The sequence below is a fragment of the Rhinoderma darwinii genome, chromosome 7 (assembly GCF_050947455.1).
Source record: "Rhinoderma darwinii isolate aRhiDar2 chromosome 7, aRhiDar2.hap1, whole genome shotgun sequence".
Taxonomy (NCBI): domain Eukaryota; kingdom Metazoa; phylum Chordata; class Amphibia; order Anura; family Rhinodermatidae; genus Rhinoderma; species Rhinoderma darwinii.
The window spans coordinates 80,264,715-80,282,967 of record NC_134693.1 but is presented as its reverse complement, the minus strand read 5'-3'; the positions used below and the strand labels follow the sequence as shown (position 1 = coordinate 80,282,967).

Sequence of the window (18,253 nt, the reverse complement as noted above, 5' to 3'; positions counted from 1 at the left end):
TTTGAGAATTTTCAAAAATTTGCATTTTTCTCAATTTAAATGTATCTGCTTATAAAACAGATAGTAGCTATTTTGTGTGGTAATACTATTTCACATATCCCATATGTCTACTTTATGTTTGCATCATTTTTTTAACGTTCTTTTATTTTTCTAGGACGTTACAAGACATAGAACTTTTGCAGCAATTTCCCACATTTTCCAGAAAATGTCAAAAAGACTATTTTTTCAGGGACCACTTCAGAACTGAGGGCCTTAATTAGAAAGTCCCCATAAATCACCCCATTTTGAAAACTGCACCCCTCAAAGTATTCAAAACAGCATTCAGAAAGTGCATTAACCGTTTAGGCGTTTCACAGGAATTAAAGCAAATTAGAGGTGAAATTTACAAATTTCATATTTTTTGCCAAAATTAATTTGTATTACATTTTTTTCTGTAACACAGAAGGATTTACCCAAGAAACGCAACTCAATATTTATTGCCCAGATTCTACTTTTTTTTTTTTTAAATATCCCACATGTGGCCCTAGTTCACTACTGGACTGAAGTGCAGGCCTCAGAAGCAAAGGATCACCTAGAGGATTTTGGGGCCTCCTTTTTTTAGACTATATTTTAGGCACCATGTCAGGCTTGAAGAGGTCTTGTGGTGCCAAAACAGTGGAAACCCCCCAAAAGTTACCCCATTTTGGAAACTACACCCTCAAGGAATTTTTCTAGGGGTATAGTTAGCATTTTGACCCAACAGTTTTTTTGTTCAATTTATTGAAGATGCAAATCTACTTTTTTTCTGAAAAAAACATAGAATTTTCAAATTTTTACAAGGAATAAAGGAGAAAAAGCACCCCAACATTTGTAAAGCAATTTCTCCCGATCACGGCAATACCCCATATGTGGTGATAAACAGTTTAGACCCACGCCAGAGCTCAGAAGTGAAGGAGCACCATTTGGATTTTGGAGCGCAGATTTTGCTGGAACGGTTTTCAGTGCCATGTCATGTTTGCATCGCATTGGAGGGACCTAAAAAGTGGAAACCCCCCAAAAGTTATCCCATTTGGAAACTACACCCCTCAAGGAATTTTCTTGGGGTATAGTTAGAATTTTGACCCAACAGTTTTTTTGCTAAATTTATTGGAATTAGTCTGTGAAGATGCAAATCTACTTTTTTTCTGAAAAAATTGAATTTTAAAATTTTTACAAGGAATAAAGGAGAAAAAACACCCCAACATTTGTAAAGCAATTACTCCCGATTACTACAATACCCCATATGTGGTAATAAACTGCTGTTTAGACCCACGCCAGAGCGTGCAGGAGCACCATTTGGATTTTGGAGTGCAGATTTTACTGGAATGATTTTTGGTGCCATGTCGAGTTTGCAATGTACTGGACAGTGGAAACCACCCAAAAGTGACCCCATTTTGGAAACTACACCCCTATGGTATTTATCTAGGGGTATTTTGAGCATGTTGATCGCAAAGTTTTAGGTGTTATTTAGGTTGTCTTTTTTGTCCCAAACCATTGCATTTGCCTGTACAAATAACTATTTTGTGCTAAAAAAGCATATGACCAACAAATGTGTCAGTCCGTAGAGTTAAGAACAGCATCTCACTATGATATATAGTAAGTTAGATTGAAAAAATTTAAAAAAATATATGAAACTGCCTTGAAGTGAAAGGCAATATATTTGAAAAGTGGAGCAAACAAATACTCAGAATGTTCACATAATAAAAGGACAGCCATTGGGCTATATAATTTTATTTTATTTTTTAAATGACTGGTTGTCTCATTAGCACAATCAATCCCTACATGAGGGACAAACGTGCCAAGTGACGCTGGCACTCCATAACAGATCCCTGCCTGGCAAGGTAGGAACTGAAATGTGCGCAAAACAACCAATCACCTGCAGAATATATAAAGGCGCAGTGTCCAACACCGTATGTATAGATACAGTAAAGGATCACTAATCCACAAATTATCGTCAGCTTTACCAGCAGTATTATCGGGTAAAACAAGTTGCACAAAACCGTAAAACAAGCCCAAACTGCACTGATCAGGAACAGCTCGTATACCCTCCAAATAAAAAGAGCTATGCCCGTTTCACCAAAAAGTAAAAAAGTACTAAGAATGAAAATAACTGCTTTTTATGGCAGGACATTATCATAACAGGCAGAACAAAAAAAATCAAACATTTAAAAACTACAACCCCCAATGTATTCATCTAGGGGTATAGTGAGAATTTTTAGTTTTGTTTTAAGGTTTTACCAGTTATTCTAATTTTGCGTGACCAATTGTAAGGCGACACCACCCTAGGTATTCATCTAGGGGTATAGTGAGAATTTGTAGTTTTGTTTTGGGGTTATTCAAATTTTTAGTCACCGGGCAGAAAATGGGAAATAAATGAAATTACTTTATAATGGCCAATATGAAGAAAGAGGGGACTGATGAATAAAACATAATTGAAAACTCTAATAAGGTGTGATAAATTCTGAAGCATTCTTTTATGCATAGGCCGGGTTTTGTGGGGCAGGTATCACATTGGTAGGTGGTGTCTCTTCTGATCCCTCTTCTTGTACACACCCTACATTTTTTTGGGGGTCTTCTTTTTTTCTCGGTAGGGGGTATTTCTGTTGGAAAATGAAGCCTGGAATAATGCGATTCACATTACTTGCAGTACCCTCCCCTTCTGGGTTTCCAAATATTAGAGCCTTTATGACCTTCTCTCTGTTCCATTTAAAGAGGCTCTGTCACCAGATTTTGCAACCCCTATCTGCTATTGCAGCAGATCGGCGCTGCAATGTAGATTACAGTAACGTTTTTATTTTTTTTAAACGAGCATTTTTGGCCAAGTTATGACCATTTTTATATTTATGCAAATGAGGCTTGCAAAATTCCAAGTGGGCGTGTTTAAAGTAAAAGTCCAACTGGGCGTGTACTATGTGCGTACATCGGGGCGTTTTTACTACTTTTACTAGCTGGGCGTTCTGACGAGAAGAAGTATCATCCACTTCTCTTCAGAACGCCCAGCTTCTGGCAGTGCAGATCTGTGAAGTCACTCACTTCCTGCCCCAGGTCCTGCATCGTGTCGGCCACATCGGCACCAGAGGCTACAGTTGATTCTGCAGCAGCATCAGCGTTTGCAGGTAAGTAGCTACATCGACTTACCTGCAAACGCTGATGCTGCTGCAGAATCAACTGTAGCCTCTGGTGCCGATGTGTCCTCGCTCGTCCGACACGATGCAGGACCTGTGAGTGACGTCACAGCGTGATCTCTCGAGAACACGCTGTGTCTGCATTGCCAGAAGCTGGGCATTCTGAAGAGAAGTGGATGATACTTCTCGTCAGAACGCCCAGCTAGTAAAAGTAGTAAAAACGCCCCGATGTACGCACATAATACACGCCCAGTTGGACTTTTACTTTAAACACGCCCACTTGGACTTTTGCAAGCCTCATTTGCATAAATACAAAAATGGTCATAACTTGGCCAAAAATGCTCGTTTTTTAAAAATAAAAACGTTACTGTAATCTACATTGCAGCGCCTATCTGCTGCAATAGCAGATAGGGGTTGCAAAATCTGGTGACAGAGCCTCTTTAAGGAGTTTGGGACTCGCAAGTCTGGGGATCCTTGTCGTGGATTGCGAGCTTGCGTCCTTTTGGCCAAGATGATTACCAATACCCCAGGTATTTTTCATTACTACATATATTCGCTTCTCTTGGACACAGCCGGGTCTTTGATGCTGGGAGAGCATGGTGTGTTGTTGTTTGGCATAGCAAGCAGGGTAGCCCGCTCTATGAACTATCAAGGCGTCACAAATAGGCTTCTACCTGGCTATACACGTTGTGCCTCATGACGTACACACTATCCCTCCATGTTTCACACACTTACACCCCATTATCCATTTATTTCTATTGAGGCACTTCACTCATTACTGCCCCCTATATTTCACTCATAGTATTACACTTGCACACACACTATTCATTTATTATTTCTTACTACACATCCCATGCACCACACACACCACTCCCCTCAAGACCAGTGGGAGTGGCTATTATTATTTAAAGCACCTGCTCACTCCTTCATCAGCGTTTCTGACCTGGCTGTGTCCATTTGTAAGTATGGCCTTTTTCTGTGTTTTCGTATATGTCACCTTGTTTTTATCGGTTCTGTTTCTCCTGGAATTGCAGGAAGGTTTCACGATTGCCTGCATACCTGGACACCACAAACACATTATAAAATGCAATTTGCGTGCGGTGGACGACCAGCTTTTTGTACCATGTTTTGCTCTTACGCATGGCACTATATGGTTTGATCACTTGATCCGATAGGTCCACCCCACCCATGAAGCGATTGTAGTCCAGGATGCAGGTAGGCTTGGTGGTTGGGTTGCTGGATCCACGTACTCACTTGATCCGATAGGTCCACCCCACCCATGAAGCGATTATAGTCCAGGATGCAGGTAGGCTTGGTGGTTGGGTTGCTGGATCCACGTACTAGAATAGGTCTGCTGCTAGCATTATGAATGGTGGACAATATGTGTACATCCCTTTTGTCCTTAAATTTAATAAAGAGCAGATTATTGCTGCAGACGGCACTACTTTCCCCTTTCTACAACGTCTGCTCCAGCAGGGATTTGGGAAGGCCCTTCTGATTCTTCTGGATTGTGCCACAGTGGATCTGGACGAAAGGGACTGTTATAATAATTGTCCACGCCTGACCAAGTAAAGGGTGTATCAGGTCCCAAACTATTTTGCCGCTGATACCAAGAAAGGAGGGGCAGTCTGGGGTTTCAATTTTTGAATCTTTCCCCTCATAAATTTTAAAACGGTGTGTGTACCCGGTGGCGCTCTCACACACCTTGTATAATTTTATGCCATACCGGGCCCTTTTGTTTGGGAGGTATTGCCTGAAGTGCAGCCTCCCTTTGAAATTTACAAGGGATTCATCGACCGCTATATTTTTTTCAGGGGTGTAATTTTCTGAACATTTTGTATTACAGTGGTCGATGACAGGCCTAATCTTATATAGCCTGTCATAATGGGGGTCCTGGGGTGGTGGGCAACGGGAATTATCGTTATAATGTAAGAACTTGAGCAGGGCCTCAAAACGTGTTCTGCTCATCACCGTACTGTAGAGGGGTGTATTGTACAGTACATCAGAGGACCAGTAGTCCCGGATACGTGTTTTTTTTATGAGGCCCATATTTAACAATAGGCCCCAAAATTTTCGGAGTTCCACTGGGTCTGTGGGGGTCCAGCTTTGAACTCTGGCATTATATGAGGTGGGATTGCTGGCCATAAACTGCTCTGCGTACAAATTGGTCTGCTGGACCATCGCAGAAACAAATTCCTCAGAAAAGAACAAATTAAAAAAATCTAATTCCCTGAACCCCGCAGTCTCTACTTGGATCCCTGAGGAGGCAGTAAAGTTGGGAACCTGAGGGGTATAATTTACAGCGGGTACCCACATCGCCTCATTTGAATCCGGCTGCGCAGGACCAACTGCTCTTCTGCGCTGTGCGGGGGGCTCATCAGACTCGCTCGATGATGATGAAATAACAAATTCCATCTCATCTTCACTTGCAAAGTCGGTGTCGGAGCATAACATGGCATACGCCTCCTCTGGACTATAAAATCTCTGGGCCATATTGGTATGGTACAGTGTATAATAACTAATAATAATAACTAATAAAACTCCCTAAAAACAATATAACTAAAAAGTGATCCCCAAAAATACAGGAGCGGGACGGAGCGCACTGTATAGGTCACAGGTGGTGACAAGACACAGAGGTCAGGTAATGAGCCTATATAAAGTAGCGCTAACCCTAACAAGACTCCCTTCAATTGCTAAATTATTTTTTTGGTTTTTTTAACAAGAAAACTAAACTCCCTAAAAATTCAGGAGAGGCCGGAGTAGGTAGGGACAGAAGACCGCAAGTAAACAGTCAGCAGGTGACGGACGTCAGCAGGTAAGCAGGATTATCAAGTGACAGACGCTGGGGCTAGGGGTCAGTATAGGGTAAAATTGGGGAACTTTTTAAACAAAATTGACAGGGACACTGACAGGGACCACAGATCTGACAGGGACCACAGATCTGACAGGGACCACAGATCTGACAGGGACCACAGATCTGACAGGGTCCTTCACACTAGGCAGGAATCAGCTGAAGGGCATGGAGGGTGAGTATAGAGGAGTTATTTTTCTATTTTTAACCGTTTTTTCTGTCAGAAACACTCTGACACGAACAGAACAGTACACCGATGACCGGCTCTGAGAAGATCTGACACGCAATGAGCTTCTCAGAGCCGGGAAACGGCACTGTTTCGTCATTGACAGCTGTGATTGGTCTGTCCCATTTGACTGACCAACCACAGCGATCGCCGACACGGGGCAGCTATGATGGGTCCCGTGCAACTATGATTGTTAGCGGGAAGGCACCGCTAAAAAGGACGTTCAGTAACGCCGATTTGCGGGAAGGGGTTAAAGAGGCTCTGTCACCACATTATAAGTGCCCTATCTCCTACATAAGGAGATCGGCGCTATAATGTAGATGATAGCAGTGCTTTTTATTTAAAAAAAAACTATTTTCACCACTTTATTAGCGATTTTAGATTTATGCTAATGAGTTGCTTAATGCCCAAGCGGGCGTATTCTTACTTTAGACCAAGTGGGCGTTGTACAGGGGAGTGTATGACGCTGACCTATCAGCATCATGCACTCCTCTCCATTCATTTACTCAGCGCATAGGGATCCTTTTAGATCTCTATGTGCGGTCTTATACTAACACATTAACAATACTGAAGTTTTAGACAGTGACATTCCACGGGATGTCTATTCACAATCTCTGCACTTCGTTACTGTTCCTATGGTAGTTACAGCAGAGGAAGCGTGATCTCGTTGTAACCTGTCATTTACAGTGAGATCTCGCGAGATCACGCTTCCTCTGCTGTAACTACCACAGACAGAGTAACGAAGTGCAGAGATTGTGAATAGACATCCCGTGGAATGTCTATTCACTGTCTAAATACTTCAGTATCATTAATGTGTTAGTATAAGACAGCACATAAGGATCTAGCAGGATCCCTATGCGCTGACTAAATGAATGGAGAGGAGTGCATGATGCTGATTAGACCAAGTGGGCGTTGTACAGGGGAGTGTATGACGCTGACCAAAGTAAAAACACGCCCACTTGGGCATTAAGCAATCCATTAGCATAAATCTAAAATCGCTAATAAAGTGGTGAAAATAGATCGTTTTTCTTAAATAAAAAGCACTGCTGTCACCTACATTATAGCGCCGATCTCCTTATGTAGGAGATAGGGCACTTATAATGTGGTGACAGAGCCTCTTTAAGGGGTTAACATGCTGATGAACATTTTTGGAAGAAAAGCAGCCATGTTTTACTAATCCTGGACAACCCGTTTAACAAGCAAGCATCTGAAAACTGGGTCGATTTGAGCAAGTCGATGTGGTTTTCGGCCTCAGTGAACAGCGGCCACTAGGTGTGTCCTTACCCTAAGAGTATATTCAAATGGTGTTGTTAAGTTGCTTTTTTAGAGCAACTGCCGTGAAAACGCAGTTGCAATTTGATGCGTTTTCGCTGCAGTCGTGGTAAAAACAAGACGCCACCTGATTGCACCGTTTAAATATGTAAAGCGAAGTGTTTTATATATATATCGAGAGAAAGATAAAACGAAAGAGAGAGAGAGAGAGAGAGAGAGAGAGAGAGAGAGAGAGAGAGAGAGAGAGAGAGAGAGAGAGAGAGAGAGAGAGAGAGAGAGAGAGAGAGAGAGAGAGAGAGAGAGAGAGAGAGAGAGAGAGAGAGAGAGAGAGAGAGAGAGAGAGAGAGAGAGAGAGAGAGAGAGAGAGAGAGAGAGAGAGAGAGAGAGAGAGAGAGAGAGAGAGAGAGAGAGAGAGAGAGAGAGAGAGAGAGAGAGAGAGAGAAAGAGAGAAAGAGAGAAAGAGAGAGATACTAGTCCTTCTCAATGAATTAGAGTATCATAAAGTTAATTTATTTCAGTAATTCAATTCAAAAAGTGAAACTCACATATTCTATGGATTCATTACACACAGAGTGATCTATTTCCAGCATTTTTTTATTTTAAAGTGTAGCTAAACGTTTGACAAACTTCTGACATGTCATAGTGACATGTCAGAAGTTTGTATTGGTGGGGATCCGAGCACGGGGACCCCCACCAATCGCTAGAACGAAGAAGCTGAAGAGTCGTGTGAGGGCTCAGCTGCTTCGTTTCTGTTCGGCTTTTTTCGGAAATAAATGTATCGGTGTACGGACTCAATAGAAAGTCTATGAGTCCGTACTCCGATACATCGACTTTCCGGAAAAAGCCGTACAGAAACGAAGCAGCTGAGCTCTCACACGAACTTTACTTTTTGATATTCGAAATTCATTGAGGACTAGTATATCTCTATCGTTCCATCAGACTTAGGTGTGTATTCACACATATACCTGTGAGAAAGTGCCTCAGGACATAGGACAAGACACAGCCAGCTGCCATGTCAAGTTTTAGGCAACATGCACACGACCGTATCGCAAATACGGACCATAAATACGGTTCCGTATTGCTTTATAGTCATCAGCAACATACCCATTTCTGCTGAATGGTATCCGCAAATACAGTCCGTATTGCATCCGTTTATACGGATCCGCAAAAAAAATAGGAGGCCTGGTTGATGGGAAATCCTCTGTGTCGCTTAGCAACACTTCGCAAATACGGATAGTCATCCGCATATACAGGACGCACCTCCGTAGCCATACGCAATTTTGGCTTCCACCATAGACTTCTATGGAAGAGTCCGTGCCGCAATTGCGGACCAAGAACGGACATGCTCCACAATTCCCGGCACAGTTCTGCGGAACGGAGATACGTAGCGATACGGAAAGGTGTCCGCGCTCAATGGAAGTGAATGGGTCGGTTTTTGCGGACCACAATTGCAGTCCGCAAAAACTGAGGTTTTTTACGGTCGTGTGTATGGGGCCTTATTTAGTCACTTTCACTGCAGCGGAGAATAAACGGCCAGGTGACAAAAGGATGTATTCCCACGGCCTGCCCCCCCCCCCCTCTTCCTGCACAAGCATGAGTTTGACACATTGATGTCATACAGGAGTGCACGCACTGGGCTTAAACAGCCGAGTTCTAGTGAACTCATGAAACCCCCCCCTGCATGAGGAGACCTGCACATCAGCCCCCACCTGAGAAGCTGGATACCACTAAAGAAGACCTGCCTTCAAAAGAGGCTCCAGCAACACCAACCATTGAAGCCACCAATAAGCTACAAGACTAACAGTTTAAGGGTATGTTCACACGGCCAAAGAATCGGAAGCAGAACGCCTCCAAACATCTGCCCATTGATTTCAATGGGAAAAACGGCATTCTGTTCCGATGGGGCGTTTTTTTACGCGGCTGTTTTGAAAAACGGCCGCGCAAAAAGAAGTGCATGTCACTTCTTGGAGATGTTTTTCATTGACTCTATAGAAAAACAGCTCCAAAAACGGCCGTAAAAAAAAAAATGCAGCGAAAAACTTCTGGAAATCAGGAGGTGTTTTCCCTTGAAAACAGCTCCGTATTTTCAGACTTTTTTGCTAAGCGTGTGAACATACCCTTAGGGCCTAACCCTAAGGCCCTGTTCACACAGAGTGTTTTGAAGGCAGAAAAATCTGCCTGCACTCTCTTTGCCGCGTTTTTCGGCCGCGGCCATTGAGCGTCGCGGGCAAAAAACACAGCGAAAACCGCTTTCTCTCTCTCGAAGAAAGGGCATGACGCTTTTTTCCCGCAAGCGTTTTCTTCTGCTTGCGAGAAAAAAACGTCTCCGCCTCCCATTGAAATCAATGGGAGGCGTACTTTTTCATTTTTTGGCGCGGTTTCTGCTCCAAAAAAACTGTGTGAACAGGATCTAACCCTTCCCTACCATAACTACTTAAGCGGCTGCATCCTTCCCCAGCAATAGATTAACCCCTGCAGCTCCTTCCCACTGCATTTAACCCTATCCTAACTCTGCACTACAACAACCCATTATTGCCATGCTATAACCCTAGCCCTTAGCCCACATCCATATCCCACAAACCTTCTCTTTCCCTACAGCCCTTTATTGTATTAACCCCTTAGTTACAGGGACAGTTATAGCCAGGTGGGGGAGGGTCACAGAAGCGTGAGTGTATTGCATTACATATGTGTATTTAGGTACGTGGTTGGGTACTAGGATAGGATTGTAATATACCGGGATTATATACATTTTGTGTATACTGTGTTTTAAAACGGAGTGTGATTTTGGGTTAGTAATAAACCTTACTTTATTATACACTTGTGTCAAGAATCACCGCGCACACTAGGGTTGCACAATGCATCGAAATTTCGATACTATTTCTATGCCGTGCACCCACAAATGGTTCAATACCATTAAGTCATGTATTTGGATACTAAGCGCAGCTTACTATTGTAACATGTGAATTTAGTCAATAGCAAGGTGTGATGTGGCCGATGCTGCACTAAAGAGCAGCGGCGCCAGCTGCATCATATCACGATGACCACGAGGGCACAAGAGTGCGCACAGGATTAGGAAAGGGGAAATGGCTGTAATACACAGTCGCAGCCTTGCTCTAACGGCAGAGATCAGAGAAACCTCTGATTGCCGCTATCCCCTTGAATGCCCCCTGATCAAAGCGGACCACAGCATTCAAGGGGAAAATGAGAAGGGGGGATACCCCTTTGATTGAGGGAAATACCATATATGGGCAGACAGCCCAGGGTCCAGTGAAGGACCCCGGGGCTGTCTGACCATATTGCCTGTTAGGGCATACTTAGGTATGTCCTAACAACCACCTGTGTACTTACAGTACACAGGATAACGTACTGGCATATAGATATATGCCAGTACATTAAAGTTTAAAAATAGAAAAAGTAAAAAAAATGTTTAATAAAAAAACAACTAAAAAACACAAAGATTAAAATAAAAAAGTCTCAATACATAAAATAATACACACATATTTGGTATCATCGCGACCGTAATAACCTGCACATTAAAATTGATAGCGTCATTTATCATGTATACGCTGTAAATAAAATTTTAAAAACAAAGACTGCTCTGTCACTTGTGAGGCACGAGGTATTCTGAATTTTGAACCTCCATGTGCCTCACATTAATAGTAATTAACTGCATAATGTATCTCACACATTAACCCAATGTTGTCCATTATGACTGAGAAACATGATGGAGTAAATTACTATTAGGCTTTATTCAGACGAACGGGAATCACGTCCGTGATTTGCACGCGCGTTGCACGGACCTATATTAGTCTATGGGGCCGTGCGGACATGTGCGTGATTTTTACTCAGCGGGAGTCCGCTGAAAAAAAGTCACGACATGTCCGTTCTTTCGGCGCTTTGCGCACATCACGCACCCATTGAAGTCAATGGGTGCGTGAAAACCATGCATGCCGCACGGAAGCACTTCCGTGCGAACTGCGTGATTCGCGCAAGAGCTGTCAAACTCTGAATATAAACAGAAAAGCACCACGTGCTTTTCTGTTTACAAACATCCAAACGGAGTGTCTTTGAGATGAGCGACCCCGGACAACCGAGCCGAACTTCACCGGGTTCGGCCGAGCTCGTTTTGACCGAACCCAGCAAAAAAAATTCCGGAACGCGACGTCAGGAGATAGTCACTGTCCAGGGTGCTGAAAGAGTTAAACTGTTTCAGCACCCTGGACAGTGACTTCCGATCACAATATACATGAACGTGTAAAAAAAAAAAAAGAAGTTCTGACTTACCGATAACTCCCTGCTTCTTCCTCCAATCTGACCTCCCGGGTTGACAATTCAGTCCAAGTGACAGCTCCAGCGAATCACAGGCCAATCACAGGCTGCAGCGGTCACATGGACTGCTGCGTCATCCAGGGAGGTGGGGCCAGATGTCAGGAGAGGGACGCGTCACCAAGGCAACGGCCGGGAGGGAAGTTCTCGGTAAGTACGAATGTCTTTTTTTTTTTTTAACAGGTTGCTCGATATTGTGATCGGAATTCACTGTCGAGGGTGCTGAAAGAGTTACTGCCGATCAGTTAACTCTTTCAGCACCCTGGACAGTGACTATTTACGGCCGTCGACTAGCCTCATCTCTATGATGGCGGCTGCGTGAAAATCACGCAGCCGCGCATCATACACTGATGACACACGGAGCTGTCAAGTGGTTTTTGCGCGCGCAAAACGCCGCGTTTTTGCGTCCGCAAAAACGCCACGCTCGTGTGAATCCAGCCTTAATGTGAGGCACATGGAGGTTCAAAATTCATCACACCACGTGCCTCACATCAGAAAAGGGAAGAACTTATTTTTTTATTGTTGACAAAGTATCGTTTTGGTATCGAGAAATCGCAATACTGCACAAAGTATTGGTATCGAAGTTCAAATTCTGGCATTGTGACAACCCTAGCGCACAGACAGTTAGATAATAAGGCCAATAGAAAGCGAATACAAGGGAAATACAAGGGAAAAGGTAGGGCAGCTAGGCATAACCCTAGTGACCCTAATAAAAGGAGGTAATAATAGTGGGGGACACGAGCCCAGTGCACCCCACTAAATACTAGACCTTTAAACAGAATATATCCTAAGTGTGAAAAAAAATCTCAAAGCAATACTTGGCAAACCACGGTAATTAGTGATTGCGAAAATCTTCATGTGGGTGTTCATGTCTAAGTTTAGAGTTGTCTGCAGGTGACAGCTGCCTATTCCAGTAATATTACCTCACAAGCATCTAACATAATGCACGCAGTTTAGTAAATCATACCAAGTATAGCATTAGGCACAAAATAACAGTGTGCAGACAAATTCTAGATCTGTTTTCTAATTCCCCGCTGCGTTTGGGGAGAAGATTTTTAAGCTCTCTGAAAACACACTCAACGGTCGGAAACCTAGAAAAAACAAATAGATTTGACAGCGCCTATTTTTGTAGGGGGGCTTTCACTACCAAATGTGTTTCAATATTTTCTGTCCTCCCAGCTTCAACATCGGATATTGTCTCATTCCTTTTATTTTTGTGCCATTTAAGAAATGTTGTCCAATAGGAATTTTTTATGGAATTGGGTCAACATTTTTAAGTCCATTCACACAATGCGGTTGAGCTGCGGTTAGAACCATAAAAAAATGCACCAAATCGTGGTAAAAACACGTGAGATTTTGAGATACTTTTTTTTATGCGGTTCGAACCGCAGATTAACCGCAACATGTGAATGGACATAGCAGAGTCCAAGAATAATGTTTCTAAGGCCTTATTTTCATGAAAGTATTTCTCGTCCGTTTCACACTGACCCATACAAGTCAATGGAGCTATTCACACATCTGGTTTTTTTACGGAGCGTGTGAAAAACTCACAGCATGTCCTAGACTTCTATGCCCTCTATGTGACTTTCCTGGCGGTGTTTTCTGTGGGTTGGGAAAAAATTGACAATTTTTTTTTTTCCCCATGTCCTTTAAAAATATTAGTCATCCTTGACTTTTTTTTAAGCTGGAGGAGCCTGTACAGGTTGTGGTGTCTTATTATGATCACGTTACTGTTCACAGTAATGCTGCAGATGTGTTTATATCAGTATTTTATAGACATATTGGGGGGGGGGGGGGGATTTACTTTTTGATGCTACTTTTCTGTACTGTACTGTGAGCGTAACAAGCCAGCTATCTCCTATATGGGGAGACGAGCCCTTGTGCCCAAATTCAACGTACGACAGTAATGTTTCAGCTACATTAACAAGTATTGAAGTGCGGCTTTATGACACCACTGGCCACATCTTTTACTTGAGACATTCCCAATAAGTAGAGGAACACTTTGCAGTACAGCGGTCCACTCTATTCAACTTGAACAAAAATAGGCAGATCTGGAGTATATATATATAATATATATAAAATATTACTTTTACTCTATTCAACTTGTATTATTACGCTATTCCCACTATAGGGCCCCGCCGGAGTTGTTTTTACCTCTTGAGTTGTGATTGTAATCACTTTGCCCTGTAGGTTTTCAATTTTATTGTGCATTTATTTTTATGATTTTGGTATGGTTAATTTTCTATTAGTGATAACTTTTATTGTGTATTCAGCACATGGGGGTAATTTATCGACCTTTCTACACCAGTATTCTGGAGTAGAAAAGTTGCAAATGGGCCCAAAATTTGAGTTTCAAATTGCAACTCATGACTTTTTGACCACACCCTCGCCACTTTTGTGGAAAGGGGATGTTGTCTCAGAAAAAGGGGCATGGCCACATCAACCAAACAAACAAATTATAATTTAGAGTAAAAAACTGGCATAAAATATAGTGTAAAGATTATGCCCATCTCACTTGTCTTCTGGGTCCCGTCCGGCTCCCTTAGCATGACAGGACGTGGCTCATAAAACGTGCGTATGTCAGGCAGCGTCAGGAGGTTGTATGTGACGCAGCACTGATGAAGTGGAGTGCTTCATTGCACGTAGGGCCCTGACGCTAAATCGCCATCAGTACCTTGTACGAGCCACGCTGGAGTGAATGGAGCAGAAGAGGAGTATGTGGGGTCTTTTTTGGGCTGTAGGGAGGGGGGGGGGATGTATGGCGCATGCCCGACTGACTGAAAGATGCAAGACATTTATTAAGAGGCTTTTGCCTCTTAATAAATGTGTCACAGTTTAATCCAACTTTTCTTTCTATTAAGACTGGCTTATAAAATAAATAAAATTTCCAGTCTTCGTAAATTGCACCATATTGTCCCTGCTGTGTTGAAATGATAGGTTTTCATGCTGTTGTAATGAAGAACTGAAGGTGTCTACCAGTATACAAGGACCCCTTTATTGGGAACCTCAAAGGGGGCCCCAGCTACCGGACTCTCATATGTCATCATCTTCTGAATATATACTTATTCCCAAACGGCATAGAGCACAACGTGTCATTGATCCGTATAGAGAATGCAAGTCTATATGTTCCTTCCAGGCTCAGCAGACGCCACATCCGTATTTCTAAGAACTGTGTGCTCGCCCTGCACCTGCCGTACAGACGTCATTCTTCATGCGGACCGTGCACTTTACTGACCTTTCTGCTGCCGGGACTAGTGTGGCTGCTTCACTCCCTATGGGCTGTCATGCTGCTTGTTTCCAGGGGTAGGGAAGATACTAGATCCTAGTAAGCCAAAGGACCTGACGACGTCATGACCATGTGATCAGTCACATGTCGGGGAGGAGTCAGACTCCGGGTTGGGCGTCTCAAGAGTTTTCTACGTGAAGTGTCACCACGCCGGCAAAAAGAGTATGTGCACACACACTAATTACGTCCGTAATTGACGGACGTATTTCGGCCGCAAGTACCGGACCGAACACAGTGCAGGGAGCCGGGCTCCTAGCATCATAGTTATGTACGATGCTAGGAGTCCCTGCCTCGCTGCAGGACAACTGTCCCGTACTGAAAACATGATTACAGTACGGGACAGTTGTCCTGCAGAGAGGCAGGGACTCCTAGCATCGTACATAACTATGATGCTAGGAGCCCGGCTCCCTGCACTGAGTTCGGTCCGGGACTTGCGGCCGAAATACGTCCGACAATTACGGACGTAATTAGTGTGTGTGCACATACCCTAGGCCTTGTGTGACGTGAGCCTCAGGAGAACGGTTCAATGCAGTCTGCAGGGATTTATTGTCATTGTTGTACATGGGAGTTTTCTGTATATGTTAGACACCTGCAGCAGAGCAGAGTGTGTAGAATCTGCATGCAGCAGAGGCAGAGCAGAGTGTGTAGAATCTGCATGCAACAGAGCAGAGTGTGTAGAATCTGCATAGAGCAGAGTAGCATCTGCATGTAGCAGCGCAGTGTGTAGACCCTGCATGCAGCAGAGCAGTGTGTAGAATCTGCATGCAGCAGAGCAGAGTGTGTAGAATCTACAGGGCCGCCATCAGGGGGGTATTAGGGGTACTGGTGTGAGGGGCCCGGCCAAACTTAATTGAAAGGGGGGCCCGGCAACTGCCGCGTCTTGCCTTTGGTAGAAAAAAATGGGCCCCTGCAATGGGGCCTGTTTTTTTCACCACAGAATGTCGTGAGCTGCAGCCCCCCCCCCCCCTCTCGTCATGGGGGCCGTCTAACCGCCCGCGCGCGTGACCGATCGTGCACACAAGGAAACTCCCGCGCGTGCGCACTCGCGAGCGCAGCGCGAAGCGCGCGCAGCCGCGGACACACATGGACAGAACTTACCTGGAGCCTGGCTAGAGGTGAAGGACTGGACGTCTGGACCGAAGACATCGCCTGGAAGACATTGCCTGAAGAGGACTGGAGTGGGAGCCAGCAGCTCTTCTGACACAGTGAGAAAAGTGTCTCAAAGTGCTGTTTAAGTATGGCCCTGTTCACACAGAGTATTTTGCAGGCAGAAAACAATCTGCCTCAAAATTCCTTACAGAATTTTGAGGCAGATTTTGACCTGCCCACACTATCTTGCTGCGTTTTTTTGCTGCGTTTTTTGCTCGCGGCGATTGAGGACAGCAGACAAAAAACGCAGCGAAAAATGCATTTTCTGCCTCCCATTGATTTCGATGGGAGGTCAGTGGCGGAACAGCGGAAAGAAAGGACGTGCTGCTTTTTCTTTTTTCCATGACTGGCTCCCATTGATTTCAGATTAAATCAATGGGATGCGGTTTTGGAAGTTGTTTGGTGCTGATTCTGACGCAGTGTCCGAGTCAATATCAAGGCCCAAAAACTCTGTGAACTGGGCCTTATTGTTAGGGCTTATTCAGACGAACGTGTAATACGTCCGTGCAACGTGCGTGATTTTCACACGCCTCGCACGGACCTATGTTACTCTATGGGGCCGTGCAGACTGTCCGTGAGTTTCATGCAGCGTGTGTCCGCTGCGTAAAACTCACGACGTCCTATATTTGTGCATTGTTCACGCATCACGCACCCATTGAAGTCAATGGGTGCATGAAAATCACGCCCAGCACTTCCGCAGCAGTATAAACTATCAATGAAAACAGAAAAGCACCACGTGCTACAAACAGAGTGACATAATGATGGTGGCTGCGCGAAAATCACGCAGCCGTGCATCATACGCTGCTGCCACACGGAGCTGTTATGGACCTTTAGCATGCGCAAAATGCCACGTTTTTTGCGCGCGCAAAAAGCGCACGCTTGTGTAATTCCGGCCTTAGGGTAGGAACACACTAGGCGTGAACACTGCGGATTTTATGCAACACATTTTATTGTGGAACATCCGCAGCGTATTACAGTCGCAGATTTGAACAAATCTCATTCACACGCTGCAAAAAAAATTGACCTGCATTGTGGCTTTTTAAGCCGCAGCATGTCAATTTATGCTGCAGAATCGCTGCTTCTCTGTTGCGTAAATGCTGCGGTTCTGCCGCAAAAATCACAAATGAGAAAAAAAAAAGGTACTTTTTTAAATTGATAAAAAAGTTTAGACTTACCCCAGCCGTAGTCCTGGTGACACGATCCTCTATTCTTAGCTCAGCCCGGCCTCCTGTCATGACGTTTCATCCCATGTGACTGCTGCAGCGGACACATGGTCTGCAGCGTCACCCCAGCAGGCGGGGCTACGTTCAGAAGAGAGAGATGCGTCACCAGGACTACGGCCGGGGAAAGTCTAAACTTTTTTTTCCCTGCAGGATTCCCGCAGCGGACATGCCTCACGAAACCTGAGCCACTATTTGGTGCGGTTTTGCTGTCAGAATTCCCTGCGGCTACCGGGGCGGATAAGCTGTTTTACTCAGCATATCCGCCTAGTGTGTTCCTAATGATGTCGCTCCTGGAGCTGCTGCTTGTCTCTAAATAGGCAGTTCGTCCAGTAGAATTTGGAATTATTTTTTTTTGTGAACCAGCTTAAAAAAATACAAAACTTTTGTGTTAGGGCCTGTTCACATCACCGTTCGCTTCCGTTCCCTGGGTTCCGTCTGAGGTTTCCGTCGGATGAACCCTGCAACGGAAAGTGAAAGTGACAGCACAGCTTCCGTTTCAGTCACCATTGACCTCAATGGTGACGGAAACATCGCTAATGGTTTCCGTTCGTCACCATTCCGGCTGGTTTTCGGACGGAATCAATAGCGTAGTCGACTGCGCTAATGGTGACGGAAACGGAAGCTGTGCTGTCACTTTCACTTTCCGTTGCGGGGTTCACCCGACGGAAACCTCAGACGGAACCCCGGAACGGAAGCGAACGGTGATGTGAACAGGCCCTAACACAAAAGTTTTGTATTTTTTTAAGCTGTTCACAAAAAAAAGTAATTCCAAATTCT

General features: G+C 44.2%; 1 protein-coding gene across 1 annotated transcript in view; it reads right to left on the bottom strand.

Annotated features, from left to right (window-relative positions):
* CCDC134 (coiled-coil domain containing 134) overlaps positions 1-15,194 on the bottom strand; it is a 62,436-nt gene extending 47,242 nt beyond the window's left edge. The window contains exon 1 of the mRNA XM_075833606.1: positions 15,054-15,194. The gene's annotated coding sequence lies outside the window, so the exon portion shown is untranslated. The remainder of the gene's footprint in view (positions 1-15,053) is intronic.
* Positions 15,195-18,253: the final 3,059 nt, after the last annotated feature.